This window comes from Muntiacus reevesi, chromosome 2, assembly GCF_963930625.1.
Source record: "Muntiacus reevesi chromosome 2, mMunRee1.1, whole genome shotgun sequence".
Classification (NCBI taxonomy): Eukaryota; Metazoa; Chordata; class Mammalia; order Artiodactyla; family Cervidae; genus Muntiacus; species Muntiacus reevesi.
In genome coordinates this window covers 115,785,512-115,807,562 of record NC_089250.1, presented here as the reverse complement: position 1 = coordinate 115,807,562, position 22,051 = coordinate 115,785,512, and the positions used below count along the sequence as shown (strand labels likewise).

General features: G+C 37.7%; 1 pseudogene; it reads left to right on the top strand.

Moving 5' to 3' along the window:
* The first annotated feature begins 9,193 nt into the window (after nucleotides 1–9,193).
* LOC136158143 (integrator complex subunit 9 pseudogene) lies at nucleotides 9,194–11,431 on the top strand (annotated as a pseudogene).
* The last annotated feature ends 10,620 nt before the right edge of the window (nucleotides 11,432–22,051 follow it).

Here is a 22,051-nt window from a genome sequence, read left to right as displayed (position 1 = left end):
CACCAATGCTGCCTATTTCTTGCCAGCTCACCTCAGTTTTCATTTATTTTCCTAGAATGAAATGTCTTGGAAGAAAGACACTCAAGAAAATTCTTTATTCCTTAAAATAACAAAAATCCATATGAACAACACCAGGATAACAAAATAAGTTATGCTAATAAATAACATATTTTCTTGTTTTTGTTTAAAACATCAAAGAAAATATGTCTTTGTAAAACCCAAAGTGCAATACACTTTGAGAAAAGCTGTATTGTCACTATAAACAAATGACTTTAGCAATACATCGCTATTGAGTGGAATTTCTCCTTGTGAATAGGCAAAGGGAACATTTCTCACTTGATGGGGCTCTGACAGCAATGATTACAGACCAGGGAACTCACCTGCTGATCAGAGAGGTAATAGAAATTCTGCCAAGAAGACATGGAAACAACCAAAAATCTTGGAAATGTACAAGTTTCACCACCTGTGGCTTTTGCAGGTACTGTGACAAATGTGCAATAAAGAAAACCAAAAATATATGACACTTTTGGTTTGTAAAGGTCTCCTGCCCTGAGTAGCTCTCAAGCAGAGATTGGCAGAGCATCTAAGGCAACAGAGGTCAAATCTCTAAAAGTACAGGTTGCCTCCTGGTGAGACCCATTTGCACTCTAGGGAACAAGTATTTCCATTAAACAAATTTCTCACCCCATCACTTCAGAAGCGAATATTTTGCTATTTGTATACTGCCAATGAGCAAGGTTTTGCAAACCTTTGTAGACTTTGGTATTAGTCATTCTTACATTTTTTTTTTTTTTTGGCCTTATAGTCATTTAATTGCAAATGGCTATAATCGACTTTCCAAGTGAAAACAATAAATGCTTTGCTTTTTGTATAACGATGAGTTTTGCATTTTGATGTATTTCTTACCAATCTAGGAATTATTCAGATTGAATCATCTTTAGCTCTCCTACTTGACTTATTTATGGTAAATATTATGGTAAATATTTGACTAGGATGCCCAGACTCCTGAAGTATCCACTGTGCCTTCCAGGAGATCACAGTTGTGTACAACCATACAAACAACAGCATGCAGCTAAGTTTCTGTTCCAATTATTATGGGAAATCAAAAGGGCACCAAAAACATTGGCCAAGATAAGTCTGAGAAGGTTTTGTAAAATAGTTTGCATTTGAAATAGGCTTTAAATAATTATCTCAATGTGAATAAAATGAATATTTATTAACCTGTGTGTCTTTTCTGTGCTCCAGACTTTGTTTAGACTATTTCTGATAATTTTCATGATATCCTAATGAGACATCTTTATCTCAATTTTAAAATTAGGAAACAAAAGTTTAGGTGGGATAACTTAGAGGATATTAAGAATGTATATAACTGATGGAAAAGTGCCAAAGCATAAAAAGAAGAATCCTAAATCCATGAATGACCAATGGGAAGGAAGACCCTGACAGCCTAGTCTTGTCAGAATGTTATGTGAGAGCAAAATAAACCACTATGTCATTTAAGTGCCATTGTCGTCTCTTTGATGTAGCAGCTAGACTTCTTTCTAATATATAATTTTACTAGTGTGTCTTCATTTTCTTTTTTACCACCCATCTTAGTAGGTGTCTAGTCACTTTTTTAGTAATCTATCATGACCACATTGACTGTATCCTTTTATCAAGTTGAAGAAAGACCTGAGCAATTTGATAATATGTGTTTTTTTTTTTTTAATCAGACTTCTTGAACTTCAGGCAGTTGGAAAACACAGATTTTTGTTACCCTGTAGGTTCTCTGTAATTATGTGCAATGTGCACTCTAAACCATCAAGATCTTGGGTCATAAACCAGATTCCTTCATCTTTCTTGTGTAAGTATTAGCAGTGAGGAAAGTGGCAGCAGATGGCGTTCCCCTGGCAACTGTGTTTCTAACTCACCAGTTCCTGTCAGTACCTGCTTGAAGGTTTCAAACTTGTAGGCAGTTTAATACCTTTGACAGATTTGTTGAAGAAACAGCTGAGAGAATCTCTGGGAGCAACAGCTTTCTAAAACTGTCAGCTTACTGCATCCAGTTCATTTGGAGGGCATTTGGTTGTATCAGAATTGTAATCACTTCTGTTGCATCATAAACTGTATATAACTAGCCCTTATTCTCCACTGCTTCACTTGTTTAGGGAATGCAGTGCTTAAAACAACAGGGATATGAATTACCTGCTTAGTCAATACTTAAACTAGGTAGTTGTGTTCTGGTGGTAAGCACAGAGGATAAGTGGGTGATGGTTGTTCTCCAATGTATTGTTTGTACCGATCATCTAGTAAGATAGTAATGACCACCTTGGAAAAGTGTCCACTCCAATTTGGAGAAGCATCCCATCTCCTGCAGGTTGGATTCTCTAGGAAGCAGATTCTGAGATGGTATGCATGATGTCCATTTAGGGAGTACTTTTGAAATAAACTATATGTACAATAAAGGAAGACAGAAGGATTGGGCAGAGGGAGAAGTTGAACTGTGAGTATTGAAAGCCTCATTCAAACCCACAGAGATGTCTGCATCTAGAATACCTGTATAGCTGACCTGTATTGTGGACAGGGGGCTGGACCTTCAATTCCTGTATGGACCAATCATTGTATGAAGGTTGCCCCAGAAAGTGGCAATGACATGAGAGAGGCAGATTTCTTTAATCATAGATAATTTCCAAGGAAATTGTTAGCTTTCAACTGTCAGGTGACAACCTTCACAAGAACATTGGGGATAAGAAATAAGAAACTCTGAAGGAGAACTTTGGATGACTCATCATAGGATATACTCTACTGACCATTCTAAGCACCTCCACAGTGACTCCAAACAATATGTTCTTCTCTTAGTTTCAGCCCTTCTTCTTATCCTTCTAGAAATGATGATTTCATCTTTGGAGTCAGCAAAAAAATACCTTTTCATTATGGTACCAATGAGAAAATATCTAAATCAGGGAGTGGCATAGGTGACACTAGATATTAAATAATCCCTTTGCTCTGATGTTTTTGTTGTTCAGTTGCTAAGTTGTATCTGACTCTTTGCAACCCCATGAACTGCAGCATGCCAGGCTTCCCTGTTCTTCACTATCTCCCTGAATTTGCTCAAACTCATGCCCATTGAGTCAGTGATGTCATTAAAGCATCTCATCCTCTGTCACCTCCTCCACCTGCCCTCAATCTTTCCCAGTGATAGCTTCGAGATCAGGGACCACTCAGAGCTCTTGTGTGGCAGAAGTTTTATTACAGTGAAAAAGGGCATAGACATCAGAAGGGGGATGGAGAGTGCCGCCCTCACTAGTCTTAGCAAGGGAGCTATATACTTTTTCAGTTGGTTATTACAGTAAATCAAGGCTGTCTCAAGGTTGTAAAGGTCTTATTAGATCCACTCCCACAATTTACATTTTAAGATAATGGGATTAGAACTAACAATAGAAAGAACTTACTAGACCCACTCCCACACCTTTCATTTTAAGATGACAGGGTTTAGGTATAGAGTTTAAGGAAAAACACATCCTTGAGCAAGGAGAGTTGTTTTGTTGTGTAATCATTAACTCTGCGCTTAAAGAGAAAAATATTTTATGTGACTAAGATGAAGGAATGTAAAAATAAAAAAATCTTTTTCTCCTCCTTAGAGCCCCAAACCTCTTTCTCCTCCTCCTCCTCCACCACCACCACCTTCTTATCAACCTACCTAAGAATTGACTCCCTCACCAGCATTAGGGTCTTTTCCAAAGAGTTGACTCTCCATATCAGGTGGCCAAAGTATTGAAGATTCAGCTTCAGCATCAGTCCTTCCAGTGAATATTCAGGGTTGATTTCCTTTAGGACTGACTGGTTCTTAAATATTACTAAAATGTGTTAGGCTATACTGGTGTCTCTGTTCTAGTGCTACCCGGCAAATAGATGGGGAAACAATGGAAACAGTGGTTGACTTTATTTTTCTGGGCTCCAAAATCACTACAGATGGTGATTGCAGCCATGAAATTAAAAGACGCTTACTCCTTGGAAATGGAGCATGGAGATCCAACCAGTCCATCCTAAAGGAGATCAGTCCTGGGTGTTCATTGGAAGGACTGATGCTGAAGCTGAAACTCCAATACTTTGGCTACCTCATGCGAAGAGTTGACTCATTGGAAAAGACCCTGATGCTGGGAGGGATTGGGGGCAGGAGGAGAATGGGAAGACAGAGGACGAGATGGCTGGATGGCATCACTGACTCAATGGACATGGGTTTGGGTGGACTCCGGGTGTTGGTGATGGACAAGGAGGCCTGGTGTGCTGTGATTCATGGGGTCGCAAAGAGTCAGACATGATCGAGCAACTGAACTGTAACTTCTCTTCCCTTAACTTGATTATTCATTTTGTTATTCATATTTACATGTCACATATTCTTCCTTGTTGAACTGTTTTCCTCCTTTGAAACAGGGTGTTTATGCAAATTGTTTATTGGCCTCTGGAGTGTTTCAAATCTAGACCTTTATTTCCCATAACACAAGGCTGGTGTCCACATGGTTTAATGACTAAGAACACAACAGGCACCCAGTAGGAGCTTGTTGAACTTAACTGAATAGTAGGGAATTTCTTTCCTGAAATGTGAGTACCCAAAATATATGTGTTTCCTTTGCTATTTCTCTAATCTGGAAATGCATGAATTTCAGGAATTCAAAATGCATTTGAAAGTACCCCTTATAAGAAGTCACAAAATGTCCTTTGTATTATTGAACTAAGGTAGACTATTGTTATTATTAGTATTAACAATAATATTATTATCATGCTCTTCAATTTAAAGCAATAAGAATGGATGTTGACAGACCAAAGAAAAAAGATGTTACTGTGAAATTATTGATTGACATAGAATCAAACAGTAGGTCTGAGAAACAGGCTGAAACATGGGCAGGGCTCAGAGAATCTCCAGGGCAGCCCACAAGCAAGAATTAATTAATAATTTCAAAACAAATCATCATGAAAATACATGTATGCATTCTATTTAATTATAAGTTTTTTTTATGCCTTCATTCAAAATTCAAGTGCTAGATTTTATTGATCTAGTCTGGTCATGTGCCTATTCCCTGCACATACCATGATATCTGTCTCCTAATTCTTTTCATGTAATTCATTCTTTGTTTCTCATCTCAATTAATTTCAATCATATGTATCTTCTTAGTCGTCCAAGTTAGAAATCTAGAAATCCTGTAACATTTATATATGGCTTTTGCTACAAGTGTAAGTATATCTATTATAACATTTATATATCCTAATCTACTAAATTCTGTCCACCCTTCTACTTCTACCCTAACTCTGACCCTGAATACCCACAAGAGACTGCCAACTTTTTATAACATGGAATCTGCATTGGATGGCCACAAAAAGTTTGCAACAAAAACAAAAAAAAATATTTCTTGTCCCCAACCACTCAGGACTATTCCATCATATTTTTAGCTGGGGCTTAATATTTATTCAGGGATATATATAGTTTTCTGAATAATACATGCAAATATTTTTAAAATATTGAATCATATTAAGACTGAGAGTGATGACAGGAATTTGCTCTCCTCAATGTCACAATTCAACTACCTTGAAATAAACACTTTCAAACTTTGCTATTTTTCTGACATTTTCCTGTGTACATGTTTAATGTGCTTTTACTAATATTTCTCAAGTAATTAATGTTAGACTTTATATACTGACTTCCTATTATGTCAAATATGGGTGCACTTTTCCCTGGCACTTTGTCTCTCAAAATTCTCCTAATGTAGGTCTGCCCCACTTATATAAATTCCTTTGAAATTCCTTTATCTCTGTCTGTTTTCCTGAACCCTCTCTATTTTTGGTTTATTTGCTTATGTATTTGTTTTAAACTCATTTCACTAGGAGATTTCCCTCAAAACTCCATTGCATTTAGCTCTGTATGTTAAGAGTGACACTGCTGGTTAGAATGCTGGTTGGTTCATCCATATCATTTTTCATATATATGCATTAAAATGTGATATTTGTTTTTCTGACTTACTTCACTCTGTATAATAGGCATTGCTGTAGGGCAGAAACCAGGACATTGTTAAGCAATTATCCTCCAATTAAAAAATGAACAAGTAAATTAAAAAAGAAGAGCAAAAAAAAAAAAAAAAATGCTGGTTAGAAGTTGTTGTACCTGTGTTTAGCTTGTTGATAGGATATGGAGTTATTTTTTTCTGAGCACCTTGGATTTCTCCTGGCATACCCACAGAACTCCATTTGGACACTGATAATTCTAGCCGCTTGCTTTTCTGAGGCAGAAGCCATAAGGGTCCTGCAGGTTTCACAGTTGAATATGCAAATCTACATTTGATTTTCTTGTTTTCAATTGAGTACACAGTTCTATTTTCTCTTGTGATTAGTGTCCCTAATTCCAATACATCTCTCACTTTTTTCTTTTATAGAAAAAAATCCCCAGCAGGATCTATTTCTTGCAAAAGTTGGAGAAATAGTGGGCACATATTTCTGTATACTTTAGGGGAGATGATCTAGGAATCTAATAGCTAAAGATCTTGTAATTTTATACAATCTCTTCATTTCTTACCTCATATCTACCAACATCTTTTAAATTTTCTTTTATTATGCCTCAAGTTTTTGATCCTTTGGAAGCTTATTCTAGGGAAAATTGACTTTCCTGCTGTCAATGTCTTTTTCAAGAGTTATTTAACTTTTGACTTTTCACTAATCCTTTCATTTTCAATTGAATATTTAGAGCTGTTTAATTCACATATGACTGAGCTATATGAAAAATTATTGGCTCATCTAGTATAGATACCTTCCTGTTCACAGTATTCATTCAATTATTTAATCAATAAATGTTATGCTAGGTACTGTTTAGGCACTTGGGATATAGTACTGAAAAGAGATAAAAATACCTTTCTGTAAGGAGCTAGCTTTCTAATAGGGGATTCATATAGAAGTTTTCTTTTCTTTTTTTTAAAGGCTGATTCATATCAATGTATGACAAAACCCACTGAAAAAAAAATTTAAAAAAAATAAAGCAATATATTTTAGGTAGTAATACAGTATGTAACACAATACAATATGCAATACATTATGGATATCTTTATTTTAGATAGCAATATGTACTCTTTTCCTGGATGTATAAGTAGAATATTCCAACACAAGAGGACTCCTTGTAACTTTCCCCAATTATATCCTCTTTTATCCCACAGTTAATCAGTATTCTGATTTTAAGTTAGTGATTTCCCTGGTTTTCCTTAGAATTGTAAAAAGCATTCAAAATGTCATTGTTTAGTTTTTGCCTTTTCCTGGAATTCACATATGAAATGATACTATATATTTTTTTTGTTGGTATTATATTTTCCAGATAGAGATATATTGATTTATGTAACGGTAGTACACTTATCTTCATTGAATATTGTACTGTACAATTAATTCACTTTATTGTTAATGAATATCAGATGGCTTCCATTTTTTGGTTTTGTTTTGATTTTTTTAGTATTACAAACAACTATAGATGTATTTTTTGTATATGTATGCCATCTGTACAAATTTCTTTGGGACTTATATATAACAGTAAAATTGCTGGGTCATAGGGTATGCACATATTCAAGTTTACTGGACAGCACCAAGTTCTTTTCTGGGTTGAGAGTAAATGGAAATTCTTTTTGTTCCACAAACTGGCCAACACTTGATATGGTTCAGTTTTTGAATTTTTGGTCAATATGATTGGTGGAAATGAAAACTCACTTTGGATTTTAATTGAATTCTTCTAATTATCAATAAGATTGTGTATCATCTTATATATATATATCCTTTTGTGGTTCATCTTCGAAATTCCTCTTAATTTCCTTATGTGTTTGGAATGGATTGATTACTTTTCCTTATTGATCTGAAAATCTTCCTAATATAATCAGGGTAGTAATATTTAAATATTTTGCAAATTTATTTTCAAGTTTGTGTCTTAACTTTCCATTATCTTTATAATTTTTGAAGAAACAAATTCTTAATTTTAATGCAGTAGAATTTATCTATTTTCCTTTATGATTTAGTTTTGTGTCTTATTTAAGAAGGCCTTCCCTCCTCCAGAATCATAAAGATAATGTTTATATTGCATGTCTAAAGTAGTATAATTTTGCCTGTTAACATGTAAATATTTATTGACTTTTAATGGAATTTTGTGAATGTTGTGTGGTAGATGCCTACTTATTTATTTGTTAATTAACCCTTTATGGAAAGCCATTCTCTTCTTTTGACCTACACATGTTGTTTTATATGTAGAAGAAATCAGAAAACAAAATTATAAGACAGTCTCATTCATGAAAATTGATGAGAATTCCAAACCCAGTTATTAACAAATGGAAGACAAGACATGTAAAAATGATTGCTTTGTAGCCAGATATGTTCCTGCTGACCACTTTCTTTTTCATATTTTGATCTATCTTTGATGATGTTTGTGTTTCCTCTGGACATCTTACTAGACCATGTATATCATCAATAAACATCATGGTCATAAATATTCTCTCTAGTTATAGTGCACAGCTAAGCCTTTACTATAACTCACAAAATTCAACAGCTTTATAACAGGATTAGTTGTCTCTGTCTAGTCTTCATCGCATCTAATACAAATACACTAACTTTAACCTTCAGGAATTAATTGTCCTGGTCTTTAATTAGATATATGTTCAATATGTTTTAATCTCATGGATGAGTCTTGGCTACAGGTTATCTGAACTGCCAATTTATTACAAAGAAAGCTGCTCTTTGCCTTCTAGTACCTGCACCCAGTACTTTCTCTTTGTTTATACTTTAAACTTATACTTTAAAAAATGACTCTTAGAACAGTCATTAAATCTTGCTTTACAAATCTCAACATGCTGACTTTCCTTTAGTTTGTTTGAAATGAATTGACTTCTGCAAAAAGTATTTTAACCTCACAGAGCTCAATTTTTTATCTCTGAGTATTTCTAATGTGTTTAAACCTTTATCTTCAAAGCCCTCTGCACTGCTGGTGATTATTTTATATTGTGACTCAGAGTCAATCTTAAGATCATCAGTTTACCTTTGTCTTAGACGCAGAGCATACCATTATGAATCTATCTTGCAGTGAGTCAACCATACTCATCTCCTGCCTGCTCACTGGCTAAATTAGCAATAATAGTTGTTACATAAGAAATGAAGCTCCGAGATGAGGGACATGATATCATGCTGGGGTGAAGAGGAAGGATGAATTGGCGGCGCGGATGAATTTGAGCTGACGGAAGGAGGCGTTCTAAGAGGAAAGAGAGGAAAAGGAAAGATGACCACGGTTCACATGATTCACGCAGAGATGACTACATTCCCCATGATGCGCCGGGAAAGGGGCGTAGGAAAGAAAGACTGCATGTCCCGCGATGCTCTCGGCGGGCCAGTGGCGGAGATTGAACCGGAAGACGCTTTCTGGGTTTGAGAAGTCGAGGAACTGCTACTGACCAGCCAAACGGCCAGCATGAAACTGTATTGCCTGTCAGGGCACACAACCTTACCATGCAATGTGCTCAAATTCAAATCCACCACCATTATGCTGGACTGTGGGCTGGACACGACTTCCACCCTCAACTTCCTTCCTTTACCACTTGTTCAAAGTCCCAGACTGTCCAATCTTCCTGGCTGGTCCCTAAAGGATGGAAACGCTTTCTTGGACAAGGAGCTAAAGGAGCGCTCAGGTCATGTATTTGTGGATTCTGTACCTGAATTCTGCCTACCAGAGACCGAGCTGATAGATCTGTCTACAGTGGATGTGATCCTCATCTCTAACTATCACTGCATGATGGCCCTGCCCTACATCACGGAGCACACCGGGTTCACGGGCACGGTCTACGCCACGGAGCCCACCGTTCACATCGGCAGGCTTCTCATGGAAGAGTTGGTGAACTTCATTGAACGAGTGCCCAAGGCTCAGTCTGCCTCCTTGTGGAAGAACAAGGATATTCAGGAAGCGGCTCCTGCCTTCTCCTCTCAAGGATGCAGTAGAAGTCTCAACCTGGAGAAGATGCTACACAATGCAAGAGGTGAACTCTGCCCTTAGTAAGATCCAGCTGGTGGGATATTCTCAGAAAATTGAGCTTTTCGGTGAGGTCCAGGTGACTCCCCTAAGCTCTGGCTACGCCCTTGGAAGCTCCAACTGGATTATCCAGTCCCATTATGAGAAGGTGTCTTACGTCTCTGGATCCTCCTTGCTTACCGCGCACCCACAGCCCATGGCCCAGGCATCGCTCAAAAACAGCGATGTTCTCATCCTGACGGGCCTTACCCAGATTCCCACCGCAAACCCTGATGGCATGGTGGGTGAGTTCTGCAGCAACCTAGCACTGACAGTACGGAACGGAGGAAACGTGTTGGTTTCCTGCTACCCTTCTGGAGTGATCTACGACCTCCTGGAGCACTTGTATCAGTACATTGACTCGGCCGGCCTCTCCAGCATCCCTTTCTACTTCATCTCCCCAGTGGCTAACAGTTCACTGGAGTTTTCACAGATTTTTGCCGAGTGGCTTTGTCACAACAAACAGACTAAGGTGTATCTCTCAGAACCGCCTTTTCCTCATGCTGAGCTCATTCAGACCAACAAGCTGAAGCACTACCCCAGCATCCACGGAGGCTTCAGCAACGACTACAGGCAGCCGTGCGTGGTCTTCACTGGACACCCTTCCCTCCGGTTCGGGGACGTGGTCCATTTCATGGGGCTCTGGGGAAAGTCGAGTCTCAACACAGTCATCTTCACAGAACCCGACTTCTCGTACCTGGAAGCACTGGCTCCCTACCAACCCTTGGCCATGAAATGCATCTACTGCCCCATTGACACGCGGCTGAATTTCATCCAGGTGTCAAAGCTGCTGAAAGAAGTGCAGCCCCTCCACGTGGTCTGTCCTGAGCAGTACACCCAGCCGCCCCCGGCGCAGTCCCACCGCATGGACCTCATGGTGGACTGCCAGCCGCCCGCCGTGTCCTATCGGCGCGCCGAGGTCCTCGCCCTGCCCTTCAAGCGTCGGAACGAGAAGATCGAAATCATGCCGGAGCTTGCAGACTCGCTGGTGCCCATGGAAATTAAGCCTGGCATTTCCTTGGCAACCGTCTCGGCTGTGCTGCACACTAAAGATAACAAGCACGTTCTTCAGCCTCCGCCCAGGCCCGCCCAACCTACAGGCGGCAAGAAGCGAAAGCGGGCGAGTGACGACATCCCAGACTGCAAGGTTCAGAAGCCTCTGCTGAGCGGCTCCATCCCCGTGGACCAGTCCGTGCAGGCGCTGGAGAGGCACGGCTTCAGCGACATTAAGGTAGAAGACGCAGCCAAGGGCCATCTCGTCCTGCTGCGGGAAGCCGAGACCCTCATCCAGATTGAGGAAGACTCCACCCACATCGTCTGTGATGACGACGAGGTGCTCCGGGTCCGACTGCGGGCCTGGTCCTCAAGTTCCTTCAGAAGTTCTGAGGGGAAGGCCCGCGCCACCTCCACATCCCTGGAGCCCTGCGGCCTTCACTGCAGCTGCCAGCCCCCAGCGGAGGAAGGGAAGACCCGCAGCTGGCGGGTCTCTGGCTCGAGGAATAAAGAATCGGCTTTTGAGATACCTTCTCAGGAGTTACAGCCAGAACCTCCCAGTCTGCCTTCTCGGCACTGTTTGAGGAGAGCGCTCTCCCTTTACACTTGAGGCGTGTGTCCTTCCCAGGCCTGACTTCCCCAGGCAGGTAAGGCAACAGGCTCAGGAGGAGTGAGAGTGACCGCAGCTTTGCACCGGGTCAGTGGTGGGAGGAACATGAAGGATGATGACTTGTGGCCCATTTGTCACAGTTTCTCAGGCCTCAGGCAGAGCAACTAGTCTTTCATTTTGTTTTATTGTCTACAGTGCTGTACCTAGTAAGAAAGATGATGCCAAGAAATTAGCAAAGGTTCATTTTGCTTTTATAATGTGAGCTCATTTTGTTAATAAAATTTATTTTTTATAGAAAAAAAAAAAAAAGAAATGAAGCTCCATGTATTTGTTTCTTATGCTTTGTATACTTGAGGACAAGTAAGTAACGTACATTTTTCTGCTCCAGGAGGAGCATCTTTAATTTTAAGCTACCATGTTTACCATACCAGTTAATCCAAACTTCGAAGAAAGAAAAATTCTTCATACTACATTTTATTGGATGTTATCAGAAGAAACTAAAATGTAGTAAAAAAAGTTTTACAGTTTTATAGAAATAATTTAATTAGCTTTATCATTTCCAAAGTATATAAAATTAGGCAGCTTAACATGTCTTAAACTCAACTTTCTGTATCTATAAAATAAGATAATATTATGACAGGTCATAAATTATACTTATTTTCTAAGAGTTTTTGTCAAGTTTAGTATATTTATAAGTTTATATGCAGTTTATAATGTATCATATTTCTAAAGAATCACCTTGGGTTGGGATTTTAGAACTTTCAGTTTGGAAATTTCAAATTTATATTCAACTTGTAGATTAATATTTTTCCTTTTAAGAATAGGATTTATTTCTCTACTTATTCAAGACATTTAGTTTCATCTCTGAATATTTTCTTTGTCTCATATTTTATGTGAGCTGCCAGTTCGCTAAGGACGTTGATAGTCATAGAGGTAGCTCTTCCAAATGTTGGTTATTTCATTCTACTTTTTCCTCTTTTTTTTGTCATCTAGTCTGTGAAAGGGTCTAGATGTGGATTAACTTTTCACCTTGCTTTTCATTATTCCATTCATAATATTTCTTTCTCCCCACTCAAAAGTATTCTATTTGTGGTAGTCTAAATTGGTCTACCTCTCACTCCCTCTTATTTATTTAACTCATTAGGTGCTGGCTCATTCTCTTTAGTATTATTCCTATCAGAATTCTTGAGCTAGGAGCTTAATTACAAAAATTGTCTCAAATATCTGTTTATCTCTATTTCCATGAGCTTTGTAACATGATTTTGCTGGTCCTTTCCAGGAATTGTAGAATTTATTTTCCCACACCTTGACCTTGGGCTAAACTTCCAAATTCTAACTCAGTTTGAGTAGTAGAATGTGGTAGAAGTAACATTGAGTTTGTCCTGTGCCTAGACTTCAAAGAATCTTGCATGCCTCTACTCTTTCTCAGATCCCTTAAGCAACATAACATGTCTGAGATAGACTGCTAAAATAAGAGACCGTGAAACAGAGCCAAGTAAACCAGCCCAGTGGTCCCAGCTAAGGTCATGAACTTCTGATAGTCCTCAGCCAAGCACGTCAAAGTCAGCCGCTATGTGGCCAAACACCAGTTCAGACCAGCAGAACTGCCAACATGGCCCACTGCTTATGAGCAAGAAGTAAATGCTTATTAACATATGAAACTGAGACTTTGAGATTTTTTTTTTTACCCAGTATTATTGTGACAATAAAAACAAATACTAATTGGTTTTGAGGAAGTAGAAATCTCAGAAAGTTATGTAGCACAATCATATAAACAAAGCTAATAAAAGTTGCAATTAGAAGTTGACTCCTTAATCTTTCCATTATACCACAATATCTCTTAATAGTCTGTGAAAACAACTGATAAAGGGCACACAAAAATCCAAGCCAATCTGGACAACTGCACTTTGTGTGTGTGTGTGTGTGTGTGTGTGTGTATTATTTATTTTTTAAAATTAGAAAATTGATTTTAATATAATTTTAAAGGTTTCTTTCCATTTACAGTTATTACAAAGTATTGGCTATATTCCCTGTGTTATGCAATACTTCCTGGAGCTTATCTTACACCTAATAGTTTTTATTTCCCACTTCTCCCATCCCAGAATTCCCTAGTAACTCAGCTGGTAAAGAATCTGCCTGCAATGCAGGAGACCCTGGTTTGATTCCTAGATCAGGAAGATACCCTGGAGAAGGTGATAGGCTACACAGGCCAGTATTCTTGGGCTTCCCTGGTGGCTCAGCTGGTAAAGAATCTGCCGGCATTGTGGGAGACCTGTGTTTGATCCCAGGAATGGGAAGATCCCTTGGAGAAGGGAACAGATACCCACTCCAGTATTCTGGCCTAGAGAATTCCATGGACTGTATAATCCAAGGGGTTGCAAAGAGTCAGACATGACTGAGTGACTTTCACTTTCACTTTCTCCCATCCCTATGTTGCCACTTCTCCCCACACTGATAACCATTAGTTTGTTCTCTATATCTGAGTCTGCTTCCTTTTTTGTTACATTCCTTAGTTTGTTGTATTTTTTAGGTTCCACAGATAAGTGGTATCATACAAACATTTGTCTGTCTCTGTCTGACTTATTTCACAGCATAATGCCCTTCAGGTTCATTCATGTTGCTGCAAATGGAAAAATTTTGTTCTTTTTTATGGCAGATAGTATTCCATTTTGTGGATGTGTGTGTGTGTGTGTGTGTGTGTGTGTGTATCACATCTTCATTGTCCATTTATCTGTTGATGGACACTTAGGTTGCTTCCATATCTTGGCAATTGTAAATAATGCTGTTGTGAACATGGGAGTGCTTGTATCTTTCTGAATTATTGTTTTTGATATATACCCAGTAGTAGAATCTTTGAGTCATTTGATAGTTCTATTTTTTGTTTTTTGAGAAATGTCCATACTGTTTTGCATAGTAGCTGTATCAATTTACATCCCCACTGACAGCATAAGGTTCTATTTTCTCCCCATCCTCACCATCATTTGCTGCTTGTGTTCTTTTTGATGATAGGCATCCTGACAAGTGTGAGGTAATATCTCATTGTGGTTTTGATTTGCATTTCTCTGATGATTAGCAGTGCTGAGTACCTTTTCACGTGCCCGTTAGTCATCTGTATGCCCTTTTTGGAAAAATATCTATTCGGTTCCTTTGCCCATTTTTAATCTAGTTGTTTTGTTGTTGTTGTTGAGTTGTATGAACTGTTGTATGAATCCCTTATAAAAACCCTTAAAAACCCTTAAAAACCAATAAAAACCCTTATTGGTCATATCATTTTAAAACATTTTCTCCTATTTAGTAGGTTGTCTTTTTGCTTTGTCAGTGATTTCCTTTGCTGTGCAAAATCTTTTAATTAATCAGAACAACTGCATTTCAGGATTCTGTAGTCATTTTCCAAGTCAGAGATATATACCTACCTCAAAATTGAAAAAAGTGAAAGTAAAGTTTGTATTTGATACTGGGAAGTAAGAGAATGTCGCAAAAATGCTGTGAAGATGCTTGATGTAACTGGAATGTGTATATGTGCATTTCTGAAACATTATTTCAACTTCTTTGTGAAACTTATCCCTATACCTGTTGAACTGTACTTACTTTCTTAGCCAGTCCCACACATTGGGAATGAAAGTACTGAGTGATCTCTACAGACCACCCAAGAAAGATGCAAACTGAGTCAGAGAAGTAGCCTCTTCAATTTTTATAATTTTCAGTCATTTTAGCAGTATGTAATACCTAGTTTCAATGATCAATTGCTGAATATTCTTTTTAAGGATTGCATCTGAGTAATCAAGGTGGAGATCCTGAAACACTCATAATTGTGTGTATGCATGCATGTGTGAAATCGCTTCAGTTGTGTCTGACTGTTTGCGACTCTGTGAACTATAGCCGGCCAGGGTCCTTTGTCCATGGGATTCTCCAGGGAAGAACAGTGAAGTGGGTTGCCCTGCCCTCCTCCAGGGGATCTTCCTGACCCAGGGATCTAGCCTACATCTCTTAACATTGGTAGATGGGTTCTTTACCACTAGCCACCACCTGAGAAGCCCAAAACACTCACAGGTACTCACACACAAATGAAAACTGTTAAAATATCTTCAAAATATTTTAATACTTTGACTTATGGTAATGAAATACATTGGGCTTCCCTGGTGGCTCAGGCAGTAAAGAATCTGCCTGCAATGCAGGAGACCATTAGAAATAAAATTTGGCCTGTTTGAAATGTCTTGATTCTCCTACTTGACATGAAGGATATAAAATGACTCTGGCATCATAGCACATGCATGATGGATGCACACATGTGAAGTAGGAAGATGTCTTCCTGTCACAGTCACTGTGCTGGGTTGAGCCACATGTACATAACCTTGAAATATTTTTCAGTGAGTTTCATTAGAGTAACAGTGGTGTGAATATGCTTTCTCTTTTAGTAATGGCAAATAGAATTAAGAAGTGAATGAATTTTATCCATTTAAAGCAATCTACTAGTATCATAGAAATAAACAGCAGGAGGTTTAACCCTACAGAAATGTTAAAACATCAATTTTTCTGCTATTTGGTATTATGTTGTTAGGATGTTGCTAAGTACCTTAGGAAATTGCTTTTTTCATGTGAAATGGAGGTAACTTAGTGTTTTGACTATGCTTCTGTTTCTGCTTGAGCATTTAACTGCTGATCACATCACAGCACCTTGGAAAATTGGTGCTTAGTCAATTCCTTTCCACTATTTCAAAAATCCCAAATCTCTTCTGTATCATATTAGACACACTTTTATTCTCTTCCTATCAAGGTAATTTTTCACCAATGTTTATTTCTGTCTAACTTTGCTCAAATGTTGATGATTGGTTTCAGTTTTGATTCTAACATGTACACTGTCCAATTAAACTTTCAGCCATTGATACTAGCAAATACATTACTCATTTTTGAAAAATTCTTTTTATTACACTCTGAAATTTCATTTTCAGTAGCTCTTTTTTAATAAAATATTTGAAAAATTTGGAAGGGAGAGACTATCCCTTGGTCCTGTTATAAATAATCAGTATTAACACAGAACAGAATACATTAATAATACATATTTACTAGTAGAATTAATTGAGTCTCAGAATATTCTTTAAAATCTCATTAAAGAGGATAAAGATAGTCTGAAAACTTTTCAATATATTATGAAATAAAATTTGTCATTAAATCTTAAAAAATATAGCCTCCACACCCACACAGTATCAGGGTAAACTCTACTACACTTGAAAAGTCAATAATACCAACTCAAAAAATATTCCAATGAATGTATAAAGAAGATGTGGTATATAGCTATGTCTAATCTATACACATGCACACATATGTACACACACATACACATATTGAAATACTACTCAGTCATAAATAAGATGAAGTCTTGCCCTTTGCAACAGCATGGATGGATCTTGAGGGTATTATGCTAAGTGAAATAAGTCATATGTAACAAGACAAATAGCATATGTGATTTCACTCATATGTAGAATAAAAACAAACAAGGAAACAAAAAACAAAATAAATGAACAAATAAACCAAACCAAAAACATAGGCAGGAGGGCAAAATGGCCAAAGGGGATTTACTACATGTGCCAAATGGAAACTAAATTTTTGTTGGGGAGCATACCAAGGGGTATACAGTAGAAATACAAAGTTGTACATAAAACTGATATATTACAAGCCAATATTAGCTCAATTAAAAAATAAATTAACTTTTCCAAAGGTGAATTTATTTCATACTTTACATGCAAAACAAACACAATCTTAAAATAGATAATGGATGAAAATATAACATGTAAAATGATAAATCCCCTTGAAGAAAACATAGAAGAAACCTGTGTTGAAATGTTCATTAAGGGATTTTTAGAAATCAAAGCATGATCCATAAAAGAAAATTCTGATTTATTGAACTTTATCAAACTTTAAAAAAATTTGCTCTTTGAAAGACACTGTTATGTAAATGAAAAGACAATCTATGGAATGAAGAAAGTGTTTTCAAATCACTTATCTGTTGAATTACTTGTACTGAGAAGATATAAAAACTCCCTGAACTCGATATACAAAACCAACAGCACAATAAAGAATATTCACAACTTTTGAACAGACATTTACAATATATATATCTGGCAAATAAGCACATGAAAAGATAATCAGTATCATTAGTCACTGCTGCTGCTGCTAAGTCACTTCAGTCATGTCCAACTCTGTGCGACCCCTTAGACGGCAGCCCACCAGGCTCCCCTGGCCCTGGGATTCTCAAGGCAAGAACATTGGAGTGGGTTGCCATTTCCTTCTCCACTGCATGAAAGTGAAAAGTGAAAATGAAGTTGCTCAGTCGTGTCTGACTCTCAGCGACCCCATGGACTGCAGTCTACCAGGCTCCTCCATCCATGGGATTTTCCAGGCAAGAGTACTGGAGTGGGTTGCCATTGCCTTCTCCTTGTTAGTCACTAGTATAATGCAAATTAAAATCACAGTGAGATTCCACTACACACAGAATGTTTTAGAATTTTAAAAACAGGCAATATCAAATGTCTATAAGGATCGGGAGCAGCTCTCATGCACTGCTGATGGGAATTTGAGATGAGACAGACACTTTGGAAGATAATTTTTTGGGTTTTCTTTTAAGCTAATTCTTTAAGAAATATCACATTTATCTTTTAAAGATCATGGTTATATGACAAAATCTCATGCATAGGTATCGACTCACTGAATTTTTATGTTTACACAGTTTTATTTATGATCATCAAAAACTGGAAACAGCCTTATGGTGAATAGAATGATAATTGCCTAAAGATATCTACATCCTAATCCCTGGAATCAATGAATATGGTAATTTACATGGCAAAGGGGTATTAAGGTTTCAGATGAAATTAAATTTGCTAATCCACCAACTTTAAAGTAGGAAAATTATCCTGGATTATCCAGGTAGGCTGACAGTATGGACAAGGGTTCATAAAAACAGGAGAGAAGCTGGAAGTCAGAACCAGAGAGCGAGTGTGAGATGGATTCAGATTGACATTGTTGACTTCAAAAAAGGAAGAGGGGCATGGCCAATTGAGGTAGCTTAAATTTAGAAGTGGAAAGGACAAGAAAAGGGATTCTCTCCTAGAGACTCCAGAGAGATCTGCAGCAATGCTAACAATTTTAGCTCAATGAGACCCATTTTGGATTTCTGACACCTGTTAAAGGATTCTGCTATTTTAAGTCATTAGGTTAGTGGTAACTTATTACTGCACAGTTAGAGAACTTGTAAATAGAGGCTTTCCTGGTGGCTCAGTGGTAAAGAATTTGCATGCGAATTCAGGAGACACCCCTGGCCCTGGAAGATCCCACATGAAGCAGAGCAACTAAGCCTGTGCACGACAACTACTGAGCCAGTGCTCTAGAGCCCTCAAGCCACAACTACTGAAGCCCCTGAGCTCTCGAGCCCATGCTCCACGATAAGAGAAGCCACTGCAATGAGAAGCCCAGACACTACAACTAGAGTAGCCCCCGCTCTCCACAACTAGAAAAAGCCTGCATGCAGCAGCAAAGACCCAGTGTAGCCAAAACTAAAATAAATAAATAAAAATTTTAAAAGGGGCACTTGTAAATATTCAGATGTCCGTCTAAGTAAGATGGGTTAAAAAAACTGTGGTACATCTATAAAGTAGACTATTTTCTAACAGTAAAAAAGAAAAGTTTACTTATTCATGAACACCATAGTTGAAGCATAAATGTCTTTTACTAAGTTACAGTCCCCAGATCCCAGCAGCATTTCTGTTCAGGCAAAATGAACCTGAAAGGAATGAAAATAGATAAGTGGTTGCCAGAGCTTGAAGTTTTAGGAATGTGTTGACTACAAAAGGCCATGATATATGACACATGCATTTGTAAAAACCCTCAAAACTTTTATCACAAAGAAGGAATTTTATCTGAAAAACTTGAAAAAAGGGAGGGGGAGATAGGGAACCCACAAAAGAAATATGTACCTTTCAATTTGGTAAAAAATGCAAAAGTAAATGGGAAAATCACTTACATTCATACCACAGAGAGAAGTATAATCAACTGGTAGTGTATTTGTTCCCAGACTTTTTCTATTCATACAGATAAATAGAGATAGAAATTACTTGTAAATTCATCAGTACATCCCAAGTAAATTTTAGTATCATTTAAAAATCATTTGTGGTTTTAATACCTCAATTGTGCCTTTTCTGTGAAGTTTCAAGAGCTGTCAAGCTCTCAAGCTGTTTGTTATGACCACCTAAACTGGTGACATTAATGCTGTGTCTATGAATGTTGACTGGGAAGAACCTGCTTTTCTTCTTGTGTGGTTGTTTTCAGTATTTGGTTCCTAGTGGCTGCATTACTGAAAGTTTCTGTTTTTTGTTGGCTGTCAGTCAGACCTCCAGTTTCTAGAGGTCCCCTGAAGTTCCTTGCCATGTAGGATTTCCTACCATGTCTACCAGCCTCCTTTCTGCCAGCCACAGAGAGAAAGAGAAAGATTCCAACCAGACAGGTGCTTCAGTTTTGTGTAACAAGATCACATATTTCTTGTCATCTTTACAAGTGGCAGATCCAACCAACACTTAATGGGAGAGGAACACACAAGGGCATGAATACCAGGTGAGGATGACAGGGGGCATCACAGATGTGTTCACCAAGAATCAGCTGATAAAGGCCTCTGGTGGCATCTCATGTCCTGCTTATAACAGTGTTAGTGTCCTCTCCAAAGACCTTGAAGGGGTCCTTGTATTATTAGTGCCAGCCTCCCATTCCTAATTTATAGTATAGTTGTGGGAAATAGTCTCTTTTTACTTCTTAGGGAAACTGCTTTTCATGTGCATCGAATAGCTGAGTGTTCTCTTCTTCACAACTTATTTTTCCTTCAGGCAGAAAAGGCTTAAAGTTTCCAATGTGTGTGTGGTGCCCAGATCTGTAGCTGATGAAAAGTTTCATATTTTATGATCCTTTTGCTTATTTCAACAGGACTCTGGAAGGAAAGAGGTGTTTCCAAATCACAATATTTATTCTGAATTTGCAGGTGTCTTTTAAAAGTCTTATTTGAGAAATTGAGGGGGACAATTCTGTCATAAATATCACAAGTCAACCAGGATATCTGCATCCAATAGTCTGAAAATCTGTTAAGCAGAAGTTAACACCTGGCCCACAATCCCTTCCCACTAAGGACTGTATGAATATTTGTGTTTGCTTGTACTTAAGACATATCCCAAATTAAAAATATGTACATGTTTTTCATATCTGTATGTCTATTTATATTGATGTATGTGTGTGCTGTATCGATATATATGACAGTAAATATGACATTTAAGCACTTCTTTCATGCTCTCTCAGTGTTCTTTTGTGACTAGACTTGAGATTTTTGCATGGACAGAACACTTGGTGACAGGAAGAAGGCATGTCTGTTTTCCTCAGTGAGTCCCATTCATTGCCTGTGACCTGGGAGTCTCTCAGCAGGGCACATTCTCAGGGCCAACCTTGATTATGCAGCAGACAGAACTGTGTATGTGTGTGTATGAGGGGTGGTCAGCAAGCACATGGAGTCTGCCAACAGTATTTCTTCTCATGGAATTTGCAAGTCAGCTGTTAGATGAATATACAAATGATTATTTCTAACAACATCTACCTGCATAATGTAAGATAGGAGATGAAGGCAGATGTGTTTATTTCCATTTTTTTTGTATACCTATTAAAATTTCCTTGACATATAGTATCCAGAAACCAGTCTCAATTTTCATTTTAACTTTGTTTACAAATAAAATATATACAGCTCATACAATGCTGATTACATTTTCAATGCCAGATAATGAGATCATGATGTGTGTTCAATTATTCTCATCATTTTATTTCCACTGGGGTTATTGGAGGTTTTAATTTTTGTTGTTCTTGTTATAATGAGTATTTCAGTATTTCTGTGGAGTTTGGAAAGATTTAGTTTCTCTCATTTATCTATTTTTTTCCATTTTTCTGCCTTATCAGAAAGTCGGCATAGTTTATGATAATAGCTACTTATGAGGATTGTCTCAAGCAAAGCTTTTAATTTACTTTGCCATAAGAAAGCTAAGGTTTATCCCTAGATTAAAGTGTTGTTGCTTTTCTTGAAATAAATAGTTTTTCATTGAGTTACCACATATTTGCACACAAAATATGCTATGAATTATGAATAAATGTCACAATTGATATAAGCATACACTGATTAGATATTAATGTTCCTATGTATATATAATTATATATATACTAAATATACATCTAAATGCATTTGTGCATGTGTATATACGCAAGCACAGTTATATACACTTATTTCTAAGTTTACTACTATTTATGCCTTCTCTTCTGGTTAGGCTTTCCTTTATGTGTACTGATGGGGAGAGAAGAAACCAAAACAAAAAAGTTATTGATTTATTTAT